This window comes from Callithrix jacchus, chromosome X (genome assembly GCF_049354715.1).
Source record: "Callithrix jacchus isolate 240 chromosome X, calJac240_pri, whole genome shotgun sequence".
In the NCBI taxonomy this organism is placed as follows: Eukaryota; Metazoa; Chordata; class Mammalia; order Primates; family Cebidae; genus Callithrix; species Callithrix jacchus.
The window spans coordinates 62,086,496-62,111,116 of NC_133524.1; the positions used below are offsets into that span (position 1 = coordinate 62,086,496).

General features: G+C 39.7%; 1 protein-coding gene across 2 annotated transcripts in view; it reads left to right on the top strand.

The window, feature by feature from the left end:
- Positions 1 to 24,621, top strand: part of ZC3H12B (zinc finger CCCH-type containing 12B) — a 583,808-nt gene that overhangs the window by 77,016 nt on the left and 482,171 nt on the right. The window lies entirely within an intron of this gene.

A 24,621-nucleotide genomic window follows, 5' to 3' on the forward strand; every position in this document is an offset into this window, starting at 1 on the left:
TTATAAATTGTCCAGTCTCAGGTGTTTCTTTATAGCAATGCAAGAATGGACGAATACAGCTATAATGGTGTCATAAATGTCCTTACAAGAGGGAGACAGAAGGAAGTGTGTGACCAGAGAAGAAGGCAATGTGGTGACTAAAACACTTTATGATACTGATGGCTTTGAAGATGGGGGAAGGGGCAAAGGAATGCAGCTCTAGAAGCCAGAAAAGGCAAGAGTTTCTGCAAAGAGTGTGGCCCTATTGACACATTAATTTTGGTCAAGTGACATTGATTTTCAATTTCTAACTTCCAGAACAGTAGAATAAGTGTTTGTTGTTTGAAGCCATCAAGTTTGTGGTAATTTGTTTCAGAGGCCATAGTAAACTAATACATACCTTTTATGCTTCCTTTTGTTATTTTAAGCCTATTATTCTAGCCAAGCAAAATTATTTTTTTAATTTTTATTTTTTTATTGTACTTTAAGTTCTGGGGTACATGTGCAGAACATGCAGGTTTGTAAAATTGGTGTACATGTGCCGTGGTGGTTGGCTGCATCCCTCACATTAGGTATTTCTCCTAATGCTGTCACTTCACTAGCTCTTTATCCCCCAACAGTAACTGGTGTATGATGTTCCCCTCCCTGTGTTAATGTGTTCTCATTGTTCAACTCCCACTTATGAGTGAGAACATGCAGTACTTGTTTTTCAGGCTAACGATCTATTTAGTTGAGTTTTTTTTTAAAAATCAACTCCTTGATTCATTGATTTTATTGAGTCTCTATCTGCTTTAATTCTGCTTTAATCTTAGTTATTTCTTGTCTTCTGCTAGCTTTTGAATTTGTTTGTTTTCGCTTCTCTAGTTCTTTTAATTGTGATGTTAAATTGTTGTTTTTAGATATTTCCTGCTTTCTCCTTTGGGCATTTAACGCTCTAAATTTCCCTCTAGACACTGCTTTAAATGTGTCCCAGAGATTCTGGTATGTTGTATCTTCATTCTTATTGGTTTCAAAGAACATCTTCATTTCTGCCTTCTTTTCATTATTTATCCAGTATTCATTTAGGAGCAGCTTGTTGAGTTTCCATGTAGGTGTGCAGTTTTGAGTGAGTTTCTTAATCCTGAATTCTAATTTGATTGCACTGTGGTCTGAGAGACTGTTTCTTATGATTTCCATTCTTTTGCATTTGCTGAGGAGTGTTTTACTTCCAATTATGTGGTCAATTTTAGAATAGGTGCAATGTGGTGCTGAGAAAAATGTATATTCAGTTGATTTGGGGTGGAGGAGGGTTCTGTAGATGTCTATTAGGTTTGCTTTGTCCAGATCTGAATTGAAGTCCTTGATATCCTTGTTAATGTTCTGTTTTGTTGATCTGTCTAATATTGACAGTGGGGTGTTAATGTCTCCCAATATTATTGTATGGAGTCTTAAGTCTCTTTGTAGGTCTCTAAGAACTTGCTTTATGAATCTGGGTGCTCCTGCATGGAGTGCATATATATTTTAGATAGTTAGCTCTTCTTATTGCATTGATCCTTTACTATTATGTAATACCTTTTTTTGTCTCTTTTGATCTTTGATGATTTAAAGACAGTTTTATCAGAGTCTAGAATTGCAACCCCTGCTTCTTTTGGTTTTCTATTTGCTTGATAAATCTTTTTTCATCCCCTTATTTTGAGGATGTGTGTTTTTGCACATGAGCTGAGTCTCCTGAAAATAGCACTTTCATGGGTCTTGACTCTATCCAATTTGCCAGACTGTGTCATTTAATTGGGACATTTAGTCTATTTACATTTTTTTACTGGGTTGAAGAGAATATTTATTTGTAATTTTGATACAAATGGCTTTATATTTATACATTCAATTTTCTTTTAAACCAGTTTTTCTGTTATAATTTTTTTTATACTTTAAGTTCTGGAATACATGTGCAGAGATTGCAGGATTGTTGCATAGGTACACACCTGCCATGGTGGTTTTCTTCTTCAATTTCTCCATCACCTTCCTCTCAGGTGTTTCTTCTTATGTTATTTGTCCCCAACCTCTCCACACCCTGCTATCTCTCCCCTAGCCCCTCACTCCCCAACAGACCCCAGTGTGTGATGCTTCCCTCCCTGTGTCTATGTGTTCTTATTGTTCAACACTCACCTACAGGTGAGAACATATGGTGTTTGGTTGTCTGTTCTTATGTCAGTTTGCTGAGAATGATGGTTTCCAGACTCATCCATATGCCTACAAAGGACATAAACTCATATTTTTTATGGTTGCATAGTATTCCATGGTGTATATATGCCACATTTTCTTTATCCAGTCTATCATTGATGGGCATTTGGGTTGGTTACAGTCTTTGCTATTGTAAACAGTTCTAAAATGAACATATGTTTGCATGCGTCTTTATAATATAACAATTTATAATCCTTTGTGTATATACCCAGTAATGGGATTGCTGGATCAAATGGTATTTCTATTTCTAGATCCTTGAGCAATCGCCCCACTGCCTTCCATTAGTTGAACTAATTTACACTCCCACCAACAGTGTAAAACTCTTCCTTAAAAAAAAAAGTGTTTCTATTTCTCCACATCCTCTCCAACATCTGTTGTTTCCAGATTTTTAAATGATTGCCATTCTAACTGGTGTGAGATGGTATCTCAATGTGGGTTTGATTTGCATTTTTCTAATGACCAGTGATGATGAGCATTTATTTTTATTATTTATTTATTTATTTATTTATTTATTTATTTATTTTCGAGACATAGTCTCACTCTGTCACCAGGCTCCAGGCTGGAGGGCAGTGGTGTGACCTTGGCTTACTGCAACCTCCACCTCCTGGGTTCAAGCAATTCACCTGCCTCAGCCTTCCGAGCATCAGGGACTACAGGCGTGCACCACCATGCCCAGCTTATCTTTTTTTATATTTTTAGTAGAGATGGGGTTTCACCATGTTGGTCAGGATGATCTCGATCTCTTGACCTCATGATCTGTCTGCCTCGGCCTCCCAAAGTGCTGGGATTACAGGCATGAGCCATCACGCCTGGTCTGAGCATTTTTTTATATGTTTGTTGGCTGCATAAATGTCTTCTTTTGAAAAGTGTCTATTCATATCATTTGCCCACTTTTGGATGGGGTTTTTTGTTTTTTTTTGGTGTAAATCTGCTTTAGTTCCTTATAGATTCTGGATATTAATCCTTTGTTAGATGAGTAGCTTGCAAAAATATTTTCCCATTCTGTTGGTTGCCAGTGCACTCTAATGATTGTTTCTTTTGCTGTGCAGAAACTCTTAAGTTTAATTAGATTCCATTGTCTATTTTGGCTTTTGTTGCCATTGCTTTTGGTGTTTTAGTCGTGATGTCTTGCCTGTGCCTATGTCCTGAATGGTTTTGCCTAGGTGTTCTTCTAGGGTTTTTATGGTGTTACATCTTATGTTTTAATCTTTGATCCATCTTGAGTTGATTTTAGTGTAAGGTGTAAGGAAGGGGTCCAGTTTCAGCTTTCTGCACATGGCTAGCCAGTTTGCCCAACACCATTTATTAAACAGGGAATTCTTTTCCAATTTCTTGTTTTTGTCAGTTTTGTCAAAGATCAGATGGTTGTAGATGTCTGGCGTTGCTTCTGACACCTCTGTTCTATTCCATTGGTCTATATCTCTGTTTTGGTACCAGTGCCATTCTGTTTTGATTACTGTAGCCTTGTCATATAGTTTGAAGTCAGGTGGCATGATGCCTCCAGCTTTATTCTCCAAGACAATCCAGCTCAGGATTGACTTGGCTATGTGGACTCTCTTTTGGTTCCATATAAAGTTTAAAGTGTTTATTTTTTCCTGTTCTGTGAAGAAGGTCAATGGTAGCTTGATGAGGATACATTGAATCTATAAATTACTTTGGGCAGTATGGCCATTTTCATGCTACTGATTCTTTTTAACCATAAGCATGTAATGTTTTTCTCCATCTGTTTGTATCCTCTCTTATTTCCTTGAGCAGTGATTTGCAGTTCAACTTGAAGAGGTCCTTCACATCCTTTGTTAGTTGTATTCCTTGGTATTTAATTCTCTGTGGCAATTGCGAATGAGAGTTTGCTCATTATTTGGCTCTCTGTTAGTCTGTTATTGGTGTATAGGAATGCTTGTGATTTTTGCACATAGATTTTGTATCCTGAGACTTTGCTGAAGTTGCTTATCAGCTTAAGGAGATTTTGAGCTGAGATGATGGGGTCTTCTAAATACACAGTCATATCATCTGCAAATAGAGGCAATTTGACTTTCTCTTTTCCTATTCGAATATTTCTTTTTCTTGCCTGATTGCTCTGGCTAGAACTTCCAATACTATGTTGAATAGGAATGGTGAGAGAGAGCACCCTTTTCTCATGCCAGATTTCAGAGGGAATGCTTCCAGTTTTTGCCATTCAGTATGATATTGGCTGTGGGTTTGTCATAAATAGCTTTAATTATTTTGAGATACATTCCATTGATACCTAGTTTATTGAGAGTTTTTAGCATAAAGGGCTATTGAATTTTGTCAAAGGCCTTCTCTGCATCTATTGAGATGATCGTGTGGTTTTTGCCTTTGATTCTGTTTATGTGATGGATTACATTTATAGATTTGCATATGTTGAACCAGCCTTACATCCCCAGGATGACCCCTAGTTGATTGTGATGGATAAGCTCTTTGATGTGCCATTGCATTTGGTTTGCCAGTATTTTATTGAACATTTTTTCCTCTATGTTCATCATGGATATTGGCCTGAAGTTTTCTTTTTTAGTCGTGTCTCTGCCAGGTTTTGGTATCAGGATGATGTTGGTCTCAGAAAATGAGTTAGGGAGGATTCCCTCTTTTTGTATTGTTTGGAATAGTTTCAGAAGAAATGGTACCAGATCCTTTTTGTACATCTCATAGAATTTGGCTGTGACCCTGTCTGGACCTGGACTTTTTTTGATTGATAGGCTATTAATTGCTGCCTCAATTTCAGAATGTGTTATTGATTTATTCAGGGATTCAACTTCTTCCTGTTGTAGTCTTGGGAGAATGTAAATATCCAGGAATTTATCCATTTTTTCTAGATTTACTGGTTTAGATGCATAGAGTTGCTTGTAGTAATTTCTGATGTAGAGTTGCTTGTAGATGGTAGTTTGTATTTCTGTGGAATCAGTGGTGATATCCCCTTTATCATTTTTTATTGCATCTATTTGATTTTTCTCTCTCTTTTTTTTATTAGTCTGGCTAGTGGTGTGTCTATTCTGTGATCTTTTAAAAAACCCAGCTCCAGGATTTACTGATTTTTTTGAAGGGTTATCTGTGTCTTTATCACCTTCAATTCTGCTCTGATCTTAGTTTTTTCTTGGCTTCTGCTAGCTTTTGAATTTTTTTTATCTTGTTCCTCTAGCTCTTTCAATTTTGATGACAGTGTGTCGATTTTATATCTTTCCTTACTTCTCATGTAGGCATTTATTGTTATAAATTTTTCTCTAAACACTGCTTTAAATATGTCCCATAGATTATGGTACATTGTGTCTTCATTGGTTTAGAAGAACACTTTTATTTCTGCCTTCATTTCATTGTTTATCCAGTCATCATTCAGGAACAGGCTATTCAGTTTCCATGTAGTTGTGCAGTTTTGATTGAGTTTTTTAATCCTTATTTCCAATTTGATTGCACTGTGGTCTGAGAGACTGTTTGTTATGATTCCCATTCTTTTACATTTGCTGAGGAGTGATTTAATTCGAATTATGTGGTCAATTTTAGAGTAAGTGTGATGTGGTTCTGAGAAGAATATATATTCTGTGGATTTGGATGGAGAATTCTGTGTATGTCTATTAGGTTCACTTGGTCCAGACCTGCATTCAAGTCCTGGATATCCTTGTCAATTTTCTATATTGTTGATATGTCTAATATTGACAGTGGAGTGTTAACATCTGCCACTATTATTGTGTGGGAGTCTAAGTCTTTTTGTAGGTCGTTAAGAACTTGCTTTATATATCTGGGTGCTCCTATACCAGTGCATATGTATTTCGGATAGTTAGCTCTTCTTGTTGCATTGATGTTTTTATCATTACGTGATGTCCTTCTTTGTCTCTTTTGATCTTTGTTTGTTTAAAGTCTTCTTTTATCAGAGATTAGGATTGCAACCTCTGATTTTTGTTTTGTTTCCATTTGCTTGGTAAATCTTCTTCCATTTCTTTATTTTGAATCTATGTGTGTCTTTGCATGAGAGAGGGTCTCCTAAATACAGCACACCAATGGGTCTTGACTTTTTAACCAATTTGCCAGTTTGTGTCTCTTGATTGGGTCATTGATGCTGTTTACTTTTAATGTTAATATTGTTATATGTGAATTTGATCCTTCCATTTTGATACTAGCTGGTTGATTTTACCATTTATTGAAGGATTTTTAAAATTGTGTTGATAGTCTTTACCATTTGTACGTTTTTGCAGTGGCTGGTACTGGTTGTTCCTTTCCATGATTAGTGCTTCTTCAGGAGTTCTTTTAAGTCAGGCCTGGCATTGATGAAATCTTTCAGTAATTGCTTATCCATAAAGGATTTTATTTGTCCTTCACTTATGAAGCCTAATTTGGCTGATATGAAATTCTGGGTTGAAAGTTATTTTCTTTAAGGATGTTGAATAGTGGCCCCCACTCTCTTCTGGCTTGTAAGGTTTCTATCGAGAGATCCACTGTGAGTCTGATGTGCTTCCCTTTGTGGGTAACTTGAACTTTCTTTCCGGCTTCCCTCAGCATTTTTTCCTTCATTTCAACCCTGGTGAATCTGATGGTTATATGCCTTTGGTGCTCTTCTTGAGGAATATCTTTGTGGTGTTCTCTGTATTTCCTGGATTTGAATGTTGGCCTGCCTTGCTAGATTGGGGAAGTTCTCCTGGATAATATCCTGAAGAGTGTTTTCCAGCTTGGATTCATTCTCCCTGTCACATTCAGGTATGTCAACCAAACATAGTTTAGGTTTTTCCACATAATCCCATATTTCTTGGAGGCCTTGTTCACTTCTTTTCACTCTTTTTTCTTTAATCTTGCCTTCTCGTTTTATTTCATTGAGTTGATCTTCAATCTCTGATATACTTTCTGCTGCTTGATTGATTTGGTATTAAAACTTGTTTGTGCTGTGTGAAGTTCTCATGCTGTGTTTTTTTAGCTCCATCAAGTCATTTATGTTCTTTTCTAAGCTGGATATTCTAGTTAACATTTTATCTAACCTCTTTTTCAAGGTTTTTAGTTTCTTTGCATTGGGTTAGAACATGTTCCTTTAGCTCAGAGAAGTTTGTTATTACCCACCTTCTGAAGCCTGCTTTTGTTAATTTGTCAAACTCATTCTCTGTCCTGTTTTGTTTGCTTGCTGTTGAGGAGTTGTGATCCCTTGAAGGAGAAGAGGCATTCTGGTCTTTGTTTATTTAATCCTTTTTACACTGATTTCTTCCCATCTTTGTGGACTTATCTACCTTTGGCTTTTGAAGTTGTTGATTTTGGATAGGGTCTCTGAGTGGACAGTTTTTCTGTTGACGTTGAAGCTCTTTCTTTTTGGCTTTTAGTTTTCCTTCTAACAGTCAGGTCCCTCTGCAGTAGGACATCTGGAGGTCCACTCCAGATTTTGTTTGCCTGGTAATCACCTGTGGGTGTTGCAGAACAGCAAGGATAGCTGCCTGTTCTTTCTCTGGTAGCTTCATCCCATAAGGGTACCTGTCAGACGACAGCCAGAGCTCTCCTGTATGAGGCGTCTTTTTGGTTATACGCCTGTCAAGGAGCTGCTTGAGGAAGCAGTTTGTCTGTTATCGGAGCTCAAGTGCTATCCTGGGAACTTCCCTTTAGGGAAGTTGTTTCCTTTAGGGCTGCTGGGCAGGGATGCTTAAGTCTGCTGAAGCGGAACTCATAATTTCCCCTTTTCCCAGGTGCTCTGTCCCAGGAAAGTGTGTTTTATTTATAAGTCCCTGGCATGCTGCTGCCTTTTCTTCAGAGATGCCCTGGCCAGCAAGAAGGGAATCTAGTCACAGTCTGCCTGCAGAGGTGCTGCTGGGCTGCCACAGGCTCAGTTTAGCTGCTGTGTAAGCTTCCTCTGGCTTTTGTTTGTGCAGGTAAGATTAGAACTCTCTAGGCAATGGCAGACACACTTCCACCCACCAAACTCTATCATCTTGAGTGGAGCTTGAACTGATGTGCTGATTGTGATATTCTAAAACCAGAGGTTTCCAGTTTGTTGCTCTTTGTGGGGGTGGTACCCACCAAGCCATATCTTTTGGCTTTCTGCTTTCAGCTCCCTCTCTTTCTGGGGAGTGAGAAGCTCTGTCTTGCAGGTGCTCCAGGCGCCAGCTGAATCACCCACCCAGATTTGCACTGACAGTTGGCCTCACTGGCCGGAGCATCCACTCATATCTGTGCTGGTAACTTGCAGTGCTTGTCAGCCTGGCAGGGATCTCCTGGTCTGTGGATAGTAAAGAACTTGGGAGAAGCGCAGTAGCAGAACCAGAGTGCTGGATGGTAAAAGACCTTGATGGCCTCTGTTCTGTAGGAGGGGAGTCTTTTGGCCAGTTGCACTTCTGGGTGAGGCAATGCCCTGCCCTGCCTCGGTTTGCCCTCTTTGGGCTACACCCACTGTTCAACCAATTGCATTGAGATGAACCTTGTAGCTTGGTTGGAAGTGTGGAGATCACTCACCTTCTACATCACTCTTGCTGTGAACTGTGCTCCGAAGCTGTTCCTATTCAGCCATCTTGGCCGAAGTTCCCTAGCCCATTTACATTTAAGGTTAATATTGTTATCTGTGAATTTGATTCTGCCATTATGATGCTAGCTGGTTATTTCACCGGTTAGTTGATGCAGTTTCTTCCTGGCATTGATGGTCTTTACAATTTGGTATGTTTTTGCAGTGGCTGGTACTGGTTATTCCTTTTTATGTTTAGTGCTTTCTTCAGGAGCTCTTGTAGGGTGGATCTGATAGTGACAATATCTCTCAGCATTTGCTTGTCTGTAAAGATTTTTATTTCTCCTTTGCATATGAAGCTTAGTTTGGCTAGACATGAAATTTTGAGTTGAAAATTCTTTCATTTAAGAATGTTGAATATTGGCCCTCACTCTCTTCTGGCTGGTAGGATTTCTGCTGAGAGATCTGCTGTTTGTCTGATGGACTTTCCTTTGTGAGTAACCTGACTTTTCTCTCTTGGTGCCCTTAGCATTTTTTTCCCTTTATTTCAACCTTGGTGAATATGACAATTATGTGTCTTGGGGTTGCTCTTCTCGAGGAGTATCTTTGTGGTGTTTCCTGTATTTCCTGAATTTGCATGTTGGCCTGCCTTGCTATGTTAGGGAAGTTCTCCTGGATAATATCTTGAAGAGTGTTCTCTAACTTGGTTTCATTCTCCCCTTCACTGTCAGGTACACCGATCAAATGTGTATTTGGTCTTTTCACATAATTCCATATTTCTTGGAGGCTTTGTTCTTTTCACTCTTTTTTTAAATCTCGTTTTCTCACTTTATTTCATTGAGTTGTTCTTCAGTCTCTGATATCCTATTGTTCATTCAGTTGATTCACCTATTGAAACTTGTGTATGCTTCACTAAGTTCTCCACTGTGCTTTTCAGCTCCATCAGGTTATTAATGTTCGTCTCTAAACTGGTTTTTCTAGTTAGCATTCTGTCTATTTTTTTTCAAGCTTCTTAGCTTCTTTTTATTGGGTTAGATTATGTTCCTTTAGCTCAGAGAAGTTTGTTATTACCCACCTTCTGAAGGTGCTTCTGTTAATTTGTCAAACTCATTTTCTCTCCAGTTTTGTTCCCTTGATGGCAAGGAGCTGTGATTCCTTAAAGGAGAAGAAGCAATCAGGTTTTTGAAATTTTCAGCATTTTTCCACTGATTTCTTCCCATCTTCATGGATTTGTCTTCCTTTCATCTTTGAGGCTGGTGATCTTTGGGTGGGGTCTCTGATTGGATGTTCTTTTTTTCTTTTTCTTTTTTTGGTGTTGAAACTACTTCTTTCTATTTGTTAGTTTTTTTCTCTAACCGTCAGCCCCCTCTGCTGCAAGTCTGCTGGGGTTTACTGGAGGTACACTCTAGACCCTGCTTGCCTGGGACTCACCAGCAGAGACTGCAGAACAGCAAAGATTGCTATTATTTCTTCCTCTGGTAGCTTTATCCCAGAAGGATACCAACCAGATGCCAACCAGAGCTCTCTTATATGAGGTGTTTGTTGGCCTCTACTGGAAGATGTCTCCCATTTAGGATACACAGGGGTCAGAGAGCCACTTGAAGAGGCAATGCGTCACTTACCAGAGCTCGCTCTGTGTTGGGAAATTGGCTGCTCTCTTCAGAGCTGCTAGGCAGGGACATTAAGGTCTGCTGAAGCTGTACCCAATACTGCCCTTTTTCCAAGGTGTTTTGTCATAGGAAGGTGGGGCTTTATTTTTAAGTCCCTGATGGGCTGTTGCCTTTTTTCAGAGATTCTCTGCCAAGTGAGGACATCTAGTGAGACAGTGCTTGCACCTGCTATGCTGCATTGGGCTCTGCCAAGTTTGGATTTCCTGGCAGCTTTGCTTACACTGGGGGTTGAAACTGCCTACTTGAGCCTCAGCAATGGCAGACACCTCTCCACCCACAAAGCTTGAATGACCCAGGTCAACTTCAGACTGCTGTGCTGCCTGTGAAAATTTCAAGCCAGTGGATCTTAGCTTGCTGGTCTCTGTGGTGGTGGGACCCACTGAGCCAGACCACTTGGCTGCTTGGCTTTAGCCCCCTTTTTTGGGGAGTGAACAGTCCTGTCCTGCTGGCATCCCAAGCACCACTGGGGTTTGAAAATAATACTGCCATGGCTAGCCTGGTTTCTGCACAAATGGCCACCTAGTTTTACCCTGGAAACCCAGGGCCCTGGTGGTTGTGTAGGTTCCAGAGGGAATCTCCTGGTCTGTGGGTTGTGAAGACCATGGGACAGGTATGGTATCTGGGCCAGAGTGCAGGAAAAAAGTCCCTAATGTCTTTTCTATGCCAGGAGAGGAATTTCCCTGGCTCCTTTCACTTCCCAGGTAGTGCAATTTCCCACCCTGCTTTGGCTCATTCTCCTTGGTATGCATCTATTGTCCAACAAGTCCCAATGAGATGAACCAGGCACCTCAGTTGGAAACATGGAAATCATCCACCTTCTGCATCAATCTTGCTTGGAGGTGTGCACCAGAACTATTCTTATTTGGCCATCTTACCCTTTCTCATTTGGTTGTTTTTTAAATAAAACTTTTGTATTTTTAGAGTTTGAGTACTAGCAAAGACCAGCTATGATATTACTTAGAGTATCTCTACTCTTTTTGATGATACTTTATGTCAATATTATTAACTCTACTCTTTTTGATGATACTTTATGTCAATATTATTAACCTCATTAACCACAGAGACCAGCAAGCTTACTCTGAAACTGAGATTCAGAGTACGTTGTTTGTCTTACTCTGAATATCTTAGAAGTCTTACAAATAAACATACAAAGAACATCTTAGAAGTCTTCAAATACCGTTTTGTAGTTAAGAAGATTGTGCATGTGTGAAGACAAGGGTTATATGGGAATTATCTGTACTTTCTGCTCTAGTTTGCTATGAACCTAAAACTGCTCAAAAATTCAAATTAATTAGCTAAAACAAAACAAAACAGAGTGATGTGGCTTGTATCTGTGTCCCCACCCAAATCTAATGTTCAAATATAGTCTCCAATGTTGGAAATGGGTTCTGGTGGGAGGTGATTAGGTCATATGGGTGAATCCTTTATTATTGGTTCAGCCTCATCCCTTTGGTGCCATTATCATGATAGAGCTTTCATGAGATGTTCTTTAAAAGTATGTAGCACCTCACCTCTTACTATCTATCCTGCTCTGTCCTTTTGAGATTCCAGCTCAGCTCCTCCTTTCCTTCCATCATGATTGTAAGTTTTCTGAGGCTTCCTGAGATGCAAGAAGCTGCCAGCATTATGCTTCCTGTACAGCCTGCAGAATCATGAACTAATTAAATATATTTTCTTTATAAATTAATCAGTTTCAGGCATTTCTTTATAGCAATGAGATAATGTACTAATACAGAAAATTGGTACAGAGAAGTGGGGCATTGTTATAGAGATACCTGAAAATGTGGATGCTATTGTGGGACTTGGTAATCAGCAAAGGTTTGAAGAGTGTGGACGGCATGGAAAAATTCAGGAAGATGGGGGAAATTTTGGAAATCCCTAGAGATGGGTTAAATGATTGTATTCACTATGCTGACTGTGAAGGCCAGGCTCAAGACATCTCAGATAGAAATGAGGAACTTATTGGAAACTGAAGCAAAGATCACTTTTTTATGTGTTAGCAAAGAGGTGGTCTGCATTATACCCCTGCTCTAGGGATCTGTGGAACTTTGAGCTTGAAAAGGATTATTTAAGGTATCTGGCAGATGGAATTTCTTAATAGCAAGACATTTAAAATGTTGACAGGCTGCTACTAACAGCCTATGCTCATATGTGTGAGAAAACAAATGACATAAAACTGGAACTTATATTTAAAAGGGAAGCAGAGTGTAAAAGTTGGGAAAATGTGCAACCTGACCATGTGATAAGAAAGAAAAACACATTTTTGGCGAGAAATTCATTCCGGCTGCAGAAATTTGCATACGTAAAAAGGAGGCAAGTGCTGATAACCAAGACAATGGGGTAAAAGCCTCCAAGGCATTTCAGAGACCTTTGTGGCAGCCCCTCCCATCATAGGCCCGGAGACTTAGGAGGGAAGAATGGTTTCATGAGCCAGGACTGGTGTTCCTCTGCCCTTTGCAGTCTTGGAATACTGCTCTTTGCATCCTAGCATCTTCAGCTCCCACTGTGGCTCAAAAGGTTACAGGTACAGTTCAAGTCACTGCTTCAGAAGGTGTAAGCTGTAATTCTTGGTGGCCTTTATGTGATGTTAAACCTGTGGGTGCACAGAATCTAAGAGTTGAAGCTTGGAAGCCTCCACCTAGATTTCTGAGGTTGTATGGAAAAGCCTGGATGTTCAGGCACAAACCTGATGCAGGAGCAGAGCCCTCATGGAGAACCTCTGTTAGGGCAGTGCAGAGGGGAAATGTGGGGTTGGAGCACCCATGCATAGTTCACACTGGGTCACTGCCTATTGAAACTGTGAGAAGAGAGCCACTGTCTTCTAGACTGCAAAACAGTAGATTCACCAACAGGTTGCAGCTTGTGCCTTGAAAGGCTGCAGACACTCCACACCAGCTGTTTAGAGCAGCCATGTGGACTCAAACCCTGCAAAGCCACAGGGCAGGGCTGTGCAAGGCCTTGAGAGCCCTCGTTTTGCAACAGCATGCCCTGAATGTGAGACATGGAATCAAAGTAGACTATTTTGGAGCTTTACAATTTAATGGCTACCCTGCTGGGTTTTGGACTTGCATGTGGCTGTAGATCCTTAGTTGTGTGTGTGTGTGTGTGTGTGTGTGTGTGTGTGTGTGTGTGTTTGGCTGATTTCTTTTCTTGGAAAAGGAGTATTTACCCAATGCTTGTTCCCCCATTGTATCTTTAAAGTAACTAACTTGCTTTTGATTTTACAGACTCATAGGTGGAACGGACTAGCCTTGTTTCAGATGAGACTTTGGATTTTGGACTTTTGAGTTAATGCTTGAATGAGTTAAGACTTTAGTGACCTCTGATAAGGGATGATTGTGTTTTGCAATGTGAGCACAGGAGATTTTGGAGGGACCAGGGGTGGAATGGTATGGTTTGGACCTGTATCCCCACCTATGTTGAATTGTAATCCCCAGTTTTGGAACTGGGGCCTGGTGGGAGGTGACTGGATCATGGGAGTGGATTCTTCACAAATGGCTTAACACCATTCCTTTGGCACAGTTCTCATGATAAAGTTCTCATGAGATCTGATTGTGTAAAAATACATGATGTCTCCCCTCTTACTTTTTCTCCTGCTCCAGCCATGAGAGTTGCCCACTCTACCTTAGCATTCCACCATGACTGTAACTTTACTAAGCCTCCCAAGGATCTTAGGAGATAGCAGCATTATGCTTCCTGTACAGCCTATGGAATCATAAGCCAATTAAAGCATTTTTTTTATAAATTACCAAGTTTCAGGCATTTCTTTATAGCAATTTGAGTACTAACTAGTACACTGATGATGACGATAATGAAAAATGAAACAAGCTGGTTCAACTGCAAAGCCTATAGAGGAATCAGAGGTTGACTGCAAATTTGTATGATTACAAAACCCATTATTCTTTTCAGTGTACCAATGGCTCTCAGAGTATGGTCCAGGGACCTCCAGTAGTTCATGAGACTTCCAGGGGTCCCATGAAGTCAAAACTATTTTCAATATATGACCTACAAAACTATAATTTGGATTTTTAAAAAATATTTTGGTATTTCTACTCTTGGGCAAAAGTAACTATATTTGAGCACGAATTATGGCAGTGGTACTAAACTATACTAGTAGTTACTGTATTCTTCAATTCTACACACTCACATCAAAATTTAAAAGTCAGTTCCCATTAGAAATGTTCTTGATTAAACAATTAAAATTATTGTAATTGTATTATATCTTGACCTAGAGTACAGAGTCGTTTAATGTTCTTTTTAACAAAATGGGAAATACACATAAAGCATGTCTGCAGCATGAAGAAGTGTATGGTGATTGTCTTGAGGGAAAAACACTTGTGTGTTTAACTTGCAAGCCAATCTAGTCATTTTTATTATGGAATTGAACCTAAAGGAACAATTAACAGAAAAATTAGTTATTCAGACTTAGACATTTTATAGACTTTTTTTTTCAAAAATGAATTAAGTGAGGTTGTCATGTCAAGACAAACTGAAAATATTTATTACCAGTGATAAAATTTGAGCTTTCAAATGAAAATTATAGTTTTGGAAAGCTTCTATCACTGTGATCTTGACAGCTTCTAAATACTTAAAAGCTGTTCTGATGAAATTGTTGGTGATATTAAGTCAAGTGATTGTTTTTTTAGATCTGTGCAGCTCATTGAATCAGTACGGATGTCCAAAACATGATGTTGCAGAATCATGTTAAAATATGCATTCAAAATGTAAGACAGAGACTTCTGACACATGACCTGGTATGTAAAGAGCTTGGAAGTTTCAATTCCATCCTGACAGCAGATAAAAAGCTGAACAGACTTGAAAACAACAATCTTTCATAGATCTGTCAGATAATTGAGGTCATGAGACAAATTGCTGACCCCAAATTGGAGAGACAGAGAGTCAAATTCAGAGAATCATGTCTTACCAGTATGGAAACCCACAAGCAGAAACTTCTGTAGGAACCACTACTGGGTGAGGAAAACAGGAACAAAGAACTGTGCTTGGTTCTCACAATGAAGATTGAAGAGAAATACCTTCTAGCAATGGGAGGAGGAAAGTAGCTAGCCCTTTGGAAATATGTCAGAGGATTCTGTTATTCTTACGAATGTTCTGAAAAGAAACCATTTTACTATATTTTACCTATTGGGGTTTGATGAATCTAACTGGCTGGAGGGAAGGAAAGTACCCAATTCCAGTGCCTTCTAGCCATCCTGTTTCACCTATGGGGAGGATAAAACTGTGTAGCATTTGTAAAGTTGACAATGCAGGGGGACATGCTCATTAAAATATTGAGCTGTTATCATAGGACTGTAGAACGCTTCCCCTTCCCCTACAACTTACAACCACATCACTAAAGACCTATTTACTGCAGTTTCTTTTAAACTGTGCATTATGTCCACCTTTCAACAAAAGATTACAAGGCATATTGCAAGACACAAAAAATACAGTTTGAAGAGGCAAAGCAAGCATCAGCACCATAGTTAGATATGGCAGAAATGATGGAATTCTCAGATGAGCAATTACAAATAACTATGATGGTGAATACTGTTGCAATGAACATACACGTGCATGTATCTTTGTAATAGAATCATTTATATTACATGTTCACAGGGAGGGAAAGGACACACACTGGGGCCTGTTGGGAGGTGGGGTGGAGGTAGGGAGAGCATTAGAAAAGTAGTTAATGCATAGTGGGCTCAATACTTAGGCAATAGGTTGATAGATACAGCTAACCACTATGGCATACATTTACCTATGTAACAAACCTGCACATCCTGCTCATGAATCCCAGAACTAAAAGTTTAAAAAATGAAATTAAAAAACTGTGATTAGTATGCTAAGGGTTCTAATGGAAAAATAGACAACATATAACATTAGGTGAGTAATGTAAGCAGAGATATGGAAGTTCTAAGAATCAAAAAGAAATGCTGGAGAGAAAACAATATTGTAACAAATGAAGAATGCTTTTAATGGGCCTATTAATAGACTGGGTATGGTTTAAAAGAGACATTCTGAGCTTGAGGATATGTCAGTAGAAAACTGCAAAACTTAAAGGCAAAGAGAAGAAAGACTGAAGAAAATGGAGCAGAGAATCACTTTTTGGCCTTTTGCCTAAGGAAGATCAAGTGAAAATGGAGCAGAATGTCTAAGAATTTTGCAGCAACCACAGAAGCAAGACATTGAAGAGATTTGAAAAAGTATAAAACAGTATCACTTTTCTCATTAAATTTTGTGTGAAGGATAATCATTTTTTATATTAACATATAATGGGTTTATTATTGTTATTGAAAGTATATTAATAACTAAAAATTGATCTAATATAGTTACTATAAATAGAATTTACATAAACAAAAGTTCTTTGGAGTCCTGTAGATTTTCAAGAGTGTAAAGGGATTCTGAGAATAAAAAGACTGAGAACCATTATACTATACCATGTTACCTTATGCATCCTACTAGCCATCTAACTAAGATTTAGCAATTATGCCTCTTTTGTTCATAAGTTGTTAAAATTTTTGAAAAGGACAAAATGGAGCCTTTACTGGTATGTTCCTAGATACATTTCTCCAAGTTGACATGAATTTATTAATCTTACCCTTTCTTTGTAATCTACTAGTTAAAAATTCATCTAACTTTTGGTTATCTTAAAAATATGTTAAATATTTAACTGAACAAGACATAGCATATCTCTGGCGTGTGATAACTCTTTCACTCTAATCAACCAAAAGATGTTAACTTGGCATTACTAGTTTTGTTCAGTTCCTGCTGGCTACTACCAGTTTCTTTTCTAGGTTTTTCATGAACCATCTATAATAGTAATTTATTCTAGAATTTTTATGGGCTTTCATGTTACTTTTGACATTCTATAGTTTATATATAGTTGTTGGTTTTTCCCTTTCCTCCATTTTGGAAAAGCCAGAACATGTTATATACAGTGTTAAGGTAACATTTCTATTTTCTTTTTTTGTTTTTTTTTTTTTTATTTTTTATTGGATTATAGGTTTTGGGGTACATGAGCAGAGCATGCAAGACAGTTGCGTAGGTACACACATGGCAGTGTGCTTTGCTTTTCTTCTCCCCTTCACCCACATTTGGCATTTCTCCCCAGGCTATCCCTCCCCACCTCCCCCTCCCACTGGCCCTCCCCTTTTCCCCCCAATAGACCCCACTGTTTAGTACTCCCCTTTCTGTGTCCATGTGTTCTCATTTTTCATCACCCACCTATGAGTGAGAATATGCAGTGTTTCATTTTCTGTTCTTGTGTCAGTTTGCTGAGGATGATGTTCTCCAGATTCATTCATGTCCCTACAAACGACACGAACTCATCATTTCTGATTGCTGCATAATATTCCATTGTGTATATGTGCCACATTTTCCCAATCCAGTCTATTATTAATGGGCATTTGGGTTGGTTCCAGGTCTTTGCTATTGTAAACAGTGCTGCAATGAACATTCGTGTGCATGTGTCCTTATAGTAGAACGATTTATAGTCCTTTGGATATATACCCAGTAATGGGATTGCTGGGTCAAATGGAATTTTTATTTCTATAGCCTTGAGGAATCGCCACACCGTCTTCCACAATGGTTGAACTAATTTACACTCCCACCAACAGTGTAAAAGTGTTCCTTTTTCTCCACATCCTCTCCAGCATCTGTTGTCTCCAGATTTTTTAATGATCGCCATTCTGACTGGCGTGAGATGGTATCTCAATGTGGTTTTGATTTGCATCTCTCTGATGACCAGTGACGATGAGCATTTTTTCATATGATTGTTGGCCTCATATATGTCTTCTTTCGTAAAGTGCCTGTTCATATCCTTTGCCCACTTTTGAATGGGCTTGTTTGTTTTTTCCTGTAAATCTGTTTCAGTTCTTTGTAAATTCTGGATATCAGCCCTTTGTCAGATGGGTAAACTGCAAAAATTTTCTCCCATTCTGTTGGTTGCCGATTCACTCTAGTGACTGTTTCTTTTGCCATGCAGAAGCTGTGGAGTTTGATTAGGTCCCATTTGTCTATTTTGGCTTTTGTTGCCAATGCTTTTGGTGTTTTGTTCATGAAGTCCTCGCCTACTCCTATGTCCTGGTTGGTTTTGCCTAGATTTTCTTCTAGGATTTTTATGGTGCCAGGTCTTATGTTTAAGTCTTTAATCCATCTGGAGTTAATTTTAGTGTAAGGTGTCAGGAAGGGGTCCAGTTTCTGGTTTCTGCACATGGCTACCCAGTTTTCCTAACACCATTTGTTAAACAGGGAATCCTTTCCCCATTGCTTGTTTTTGTCAGGTTTATCAAAGATTGTATGGTTGTAGATATGTTGTGCTGCCTCCGATGCCTCTGTTTTGTTCCATTGGTCTATATCTCTGTTTTGGTACCAGTACCATGCTGATTTGATTACTGTAGCATTGTAGTATAGTTTGAAATCCGGTAGTGTGATGCCCCCCGCTGTGTTCTTTTTGCTTAGAATTGACTTCGCTATACGGACTCTCCTTTGGTTCCATATGAAGTTCATGGTGGTTTTTTCCAGTTCTGCTAAGAAAGTGAATGGTAGCATGATGGGGATAGCGTTGATTCTGTAAATTACTTTGGGCAGTATAGCCATTTTCACGATATTAATTCTTCTTAACCATGAGCATGGAATGTTTCTCCATCTGCTTGTGTCCTCTCTGATTTCGTTGAGCTGTGGTTTGTAGTTTTCCTTGAAAGTTCCCTTACGTTCCTTGTGAGTTGTATTCCAAGGTATTTTATTCTCTTTGTAGCAATTGTGAATGGCAGTTCGTTCTTGATTTGGCTTTCTTAAAGTCTGTTATTGGTGTAGAGGAATGCTTGTGATTTTTGCGCATTGATTTTATATCCTGAGACTTTGCTGAAGTTGCTTATCAGTTTCAGGAGTTTTTGGGCTGAGGCGATGGGGTCTTCTAGGTATACTATCATGTCATCTGAAAATAGAGACAATTTGGTTTCCACCTTTCCTATTTGAATACCCTTTATTTCTTTTTCTTGCCTGATTGTTCTGGCTAGAACTTCCAGCATAAAGGGCTGTTGAAGTTTGTCAAATGCCTTCTCTGCATCAATTGAGATAATCATGTGGTTTTTGTTTTTGGTTCTGTTTATGTGGTGAATTACGTTTATAGACATGCGTATGTTGAACCAGCCTTGCATCCCCGGGATGAATCCTACTTGATCGTGATGAATAAGTTTTTTGATTTGCTGTTGCAATCGGCTTGCCAATATTTTATTGAAGATTTTTGCATCTATGTTCATCATGGATATTGGCCTGAAGTTTTCTTTTCTTGTTGGGTCTCTGCCGGATTTCAGTATCAGGATGATGTTGGTCTCATAAAATGATTTGGGAAGGATTCCCTCTTTTGGATTATTTGGAATAGTTTCAGAAGGAATGGTATCAGCTCCTCTTTGTGTGTCTGGTAGAATTCGGCTGTGAACCCGTCTGGACCTGGGCTTTTTTTGTGTGGTAGGCTCTTAATTGCTGCCTCGGCTTCTGACCTTGTTATTGGTCTATTCATAGTTTCAGCTTCCTCCTGGTTTAGGCTTGGGAGGACACAGGAGTCCAGGAATCTGTCCATTTCTTCCAGGTTTACTAGTTTATTTGTATAACGTTGTGTGTAAAATTCTCTGATGATGGTTTGAATTTCTGTGGAATCTGTAGTGATTTCCCCTTTATCATTTTTTATTGCACCTATTTGGTTGTTCTCTCTTTTCTTTTTAATCAATCTGGCTAGTGGTCTGTCTATTTTGTTGATCTTTTCAAAAAATCAGCTCTTGGATTTATTGATTTTTTGAAGGGTTTTTCATGTCTCAATCTCCTTCAGTTCAGCTCTGATCTTAGTTATTTCTTGTCTTCTGCTGGGTTTTGAGATTTTTTGATCTTGCTCCTCTAGCTCTTTCAATTTTGACGATAGGGTGTCAATTTTAGATCTCTCCATTCTCCTCATATGGGCGCTTATTGCTATATACTTTCCTCTAGAGACTGCTTTAAATGTGTCCCAGAGATTCTGGCATGTTGTGTCTTCGTTCTCATTGGTTTCGAACAACTTCTAAATTTCTGCCTTCATTTCATTGTTTATCCAGTCAACATTCAAGAGCCAGTTGTTCAGTTTCCATGAAGCTGTGTGGTTCTGGGTTGGTTTCTGTATTCTGAGTTCTAACTTGATTGCACTATGGTCTGAGAGGCTGTTTGTTATGATTTCAGTTGTTTTGCATTTGCTGAGCAGTGCTTTACTTCCAATTATGTGGTCAATTTTTGAGTAGGTGTGATGTTGTGCTGAGAAGAATGTATATTCTGTGGATTTGGGGTGGATAGTTCTGTAAATGTCTATCACGTTTGCTTGCTCCAGGTCTGAGTTCAAGCCCTGGATATCCTTGTTGATTTTCTGTCTGGTTGATCTGTCTAATATTGACAGTGGACTGTTAAAGTCTCCCACTCTTATTGTGTGGGAGTCTAAGTCTCTTTGTAAGTCATTAAGAACTTGCCTTATGTATCTGGGTGCTTCTGCACTGGGTCCATATATGTTCAGGATCGCTAACTCTTCTTGTTGTATCGATCCTTTTACCATTATGTAATGGCCTTCTTTTTCTCTTTTGATCTTTGTTGCTTTAAAGTCTATTTTATCTGAGGTGAGAATTGCAGGTCCTGCTTTTTTTTGCTCTCCATTTGCTTGGTAAATCTTCCTCCATGTCTTTATTTTGAGCTTTTGTGTATCCTTGCATGTGAGATGGGTTTCCTGGATACAGCACACTGATGGGTTTTGGATTTTTATCCAATTTTCCAGTCTGTGTCTTTTGATTGGTGCATTTAGTCCATTTACATTTAGGGTTAATATAATATGTGTGAATTTGATACTGCCATTTTGATGCTAAGTGGATGTTTTGCATGTTAGTTGTTGTAGATTCTTCATTATGTTGATGCTCTTTAGCATTTAGTGTGATTTTGGAATGGTTGGTACTGGTTGTTTCTTTCTATGTGTAGTGCCTCTTTTAGGAGCTCTTGTAAAGCAGGCCTGGTGGTGACAAAATCTTTTAGTACTTGCTTGTTCGCAAAGGATTTTATTTTTCCTTCACTTCTGAAGCTCAGTTTGGCTGGATATGAAATTCTGGGTTGAAAGTTCTTTTCTTTAAGAATGTTGAATATTGGCCCCCACTCTCTTCTGGCTTGTAGTGTTTCTGCCGAGAGATCTGCTGTGAGTCTGATGGAATTTTCTTTGTTCGTTACCCGACCTTTCTCTCTAGCTGCCCTTAGTATTTTCTCCTTTATTTCGACCTTGTTGAATCTGACGATTATGTGCCTTGGGGTTGCTCTTCTTGCGGAATATCTTTGTGGTGTTCTCTGTATTTCCTGCATTTGAGTGTTGGCCTGTCTTGCTAGGTGGGGGAAATTTTCCTGGATAATGTCCTGAAGAGTATTTTCCAGCTGTGATTCATTCTTTTCATCACATTCTGGTACACCTATCAAAGTTAGGTTAGGTCTCTTCACATAGTCCCACATTTCTTGGAGACTTTGTTCATTCCTTTTTGCACTTTTTTCTCTGATCTTGGTATCTCGTTTTATTTCATTGAGTTGATCTTCGACTTCTGATATTCTTTTTTCTGCTTGGTCAATTCAGCTATTGAAACTTGTGCATGCTTTGCGAAGTTCTCGTATTGTGTTTTTCAGCTCCTTTAATTCATTCATATTCCTCTCTAAATTATCCATTCTTGTTATCATTTCATCGAATCTTTTTTCATATCTTTTTTCAAGGTTCTTAGTTTTTTTGCATTGATTTAAAACATGTTCTTTTAGCTCACAAATGTTTCTCATTATTCCCGTTCTGAAGTCTAATTCCGTCATTTCGTCACAGTCATTCTTTGTCCAGCTTTGTTCTCTTGCTGGTGAGGAGTTTTGGTCCTTTCTAGGAGGTGAGGTGTTCTGGTTTCGGGTGTTTTCCTCCTCTTTGTGCTGGTTTCTTCCCATCTTTGTGGATTTATCCACCTGTCGTCTGTGTAGTTGCTGACTTTTCGATTGGGTCTGTGAATGGACACCCAGATTGTTGATGATGAGGTATTTCTGTTACTTGGTTTTTTTTCTACCAGTCTAGCCCCTTCGCTGTACGACTGCTGAGGTACACTCCAGGCCCTGCTTGTCTTGGGTGCACCTATTGCAGCTGCGGAACAGTGAGGGATGCTACCAGTTTCTTTTTCTGCTCTTTTTGTCCCAGAATGATGCCTTCCAAATGTCAGACTTTTGGATATAGAGGGGTCAGAGAGCTGCTTGAGGAGACAGTCTGTACTTTATAGCAGCTCAATTGCTGAGCTTGAGCTCTGTTGTTCATTCAGGGCTGTTAGGCTGCTATGTTTAATTGTGCTGCAACAGAACTCATAAAAAATCGTTTTTTTTTCTCAGATGCTCTGTCTGGGGGGGTTGGGGCTTTATTTTTGAGTGTCCGTTTTGCTGTCCTGCCCAGGTAGGAGGCAGTCTAGTCACTATTTGCCTGCCGAGGCTTCGCCCTACTGGTGTGAGCTTCGCCCTGTTGCTGCAGGCTCTGCCCTTCTACTGCAGTCTCCGCCCTGCTGCCACAGGCTACACCCTGTGGTGGAGTCTCTCTGTTGTAGTGGGTTACCTCGGCAATGGCAGGCTGCGTCAGCAATGGGTGTGTACCTCAGTAGGGGCGGATTGCCTTGGTAATGGCGGACGCCCCTCCCACACGGAGCTGCACCCTCAGGGAACCTCTTCACCGGGAGCTTTTGGAATCGCCATTTTGTTTGTCCCACTGTGCTTCCCCAAATGCTGTGTCCCTGGAATCTCCTGGGCTGGCTCACTGTCCAAGTCTGGTTCAGTCTCAAGTTCAGCCCTCCCAAGTCTCAGGTTGCTGGTTCAACAGGGCCCGCGGACCAGTGCGCTTTGTGCGGAGCGCTGTGTAGCACCGCTGTGCTACAGCTCGGGCCACTGCCACACTGGCTGCCAGCTGCCAGCTGCACCAGCCAGAACCTCTGCCTGGCGTCCCAAGTCTCTTTTATATTTGGGAATTTTCCCGTCCTGTGGGCAACAAGGATCCCTCTGGAAATGAGGCCCTGACTCAACCTCTCTGTGCATTAACTGAGAGCTTCAATCCTGGATTGTTCTCACAGTGCCATCTTGAGTCCTCCTCACCAACACCATTTTGTTTCTTATCAGGATCCTTTAAAATTATTTTGTAAAATTTTGCTTTTGAAAAGTGCCTTTCTTAAACCTGCTCTTTGAACATGTGTTCATCTCATTTATTAAGTACCTGTTATGAATGAGGGAGAAATTTCAAACTTTTAAACTGTGACCCATAGTTAGAAATTTATTTTACAATTGTGTGCTAGTACACACACACAAGAAAAAAAAAAAAAGAAAAGAAAACTGGAACAGAAGTCTAGAAAATAATTTTATTGTGTCGGTCAAAGACCAATCAAGAGATATTAGTAGAAACTGCAAAGTAATTTGAACAGGGAAAGTTAGTATAAAGAATTACCAACTATAGCAAAAGATTGGAGTAGTGGGAGACTGACTAATAAGAGATAAAGAGAACTCTAAAGAATACAGGAATATGGGGATCTGGCAAAGTGGTTGAATAGGAGCAGCTGCAGTCTGCAGCTTCCTGTGAAAACAATGCAGAAGGCAGGTGATTTCAGCATTTTTAACTGAGGTACACTGTTCCTCTCATTGGGACCTGTTAGGTAGTGGATGCCGCCCACAGAGCATGAGCAGAAATGGAGTGGGGCGTTGCCTCACCTGGGAAGTGCAAGGGACTGGAGACCTCCCTCCCCCAGCCAAGGGAAACCATAAGGGACTGTGCTATCAGGCCCAGATGCTACACTTCTCTCACAGTTTTTGTAAGCCACAGAACAGTAGATTTCCTCATGCCTACACCACCAGGGCCCTGGGTTTCAAGCATAAAACTGGGCAGCTGTTTAGGCAGACACAGAGCTAGCTTCAGCAATGTTTCTTTTTCTTTTGTACCCCAGTGGCACCTGGAACTCTAGCAAAACAGAATTGTTCACTCCCCTGGAATGGGGGCTGAAACCAGAGAGTCAAGTGGTTTTGCTCAGTGAGTCCCACTCCCACAGAGTTCAGCAAGCTAAAAACCACTAGCTTGAAATACTCACTGTCAGCCCAGCTGTCTGAAGTTTACCTGGTATTATTGAGCATGGTGGGGGGAGAGTCATCTGTCATTACTGAGTCTTGAGTAGGCGACTTTCTGCTGACCCTGCTGAGCACTGGGCAGAACTAAATACAGAGAGACAAAGTGACTATAGCCATACTGCCTTACTACATTCCTTTTCACTGGTCAAGGCATCTCTGAAAGAAAGGCAGAAGCCCCAGTAAGGGGCT